Consider the following 589-nt stretch of genomic DNA (forward strand, 5'->3'; position numbering starts at 1 on the left):
ATAAGAAAGACATTAATAATGCAATAAGTAAATGAAAAAGTCCAATTATTTCATGCTAAGAAGCAGTTTACAACATATAGATATTACTTAACAGCACACATAACAGATATATATAACACATAAAAGAAGCAAAAAATAAGTATAAAAAAATATATTAGCTTCTATATTATCTACATCAATTAAATCTGATTAATTTTTTTATAGATTAACATATACATGTTCAACATTATTGTATCGTTGTTAGTAACATTCCAGATTCTGATTGATTACTTTTTATTTTAGAGGTATATTGCAATTAAGCGACGAAAAATATTTCAATTAGAAAACAACATATGAAACATGTATAAAACGCTAAAAACAGCAAACATTTATAGTAGCCTTTGATGATGTATCACCATATTTTTAATACTTAACACAAAAAATTTATTTAAAAAATAATGGATGATATATGAAAGCAATAAAATCATATTAAATATTGTTATGAAAAATAATTGTTATAAGGATTAAATTTAGTTTAAGATTCAGTTTAACAAACATCGTTTTCTCGCGCAGTATACCCTTTACCCTAGTGTTTGTGCTGACAAAAATT

The 589-nt window shown here is 23.4% G+C and overlaps 1 protein-coding gene across 5 annotated transcripts in view; it reads right to left on the bottom strand.

Annotated features, from left to right (window-relative positions):
* The window catches only part of LOC108692981 (kinectin-like), a 17,395-nt gene that overhangs the window by 1,889 nt on the left and 14,917 nt on the right, over positions 1–589 (bottom strand). The gene's annotated exons all lie outside the window — the stretch shown is intronic.

This window comes from Atta colombica, unplaced genomic scaffold, assembly GCF_001594045.1.
Source record: "Atta colombica isolate Treedump-2 unplaced genomic scaffold, Acol1.0 scaffold83, whole genome shotgun sequence".
NCBI lineage: Eukaryota > Metazoa > Arthropoda > Insecta > Hymenoptera > Formicidae > Atta > Atta colombica.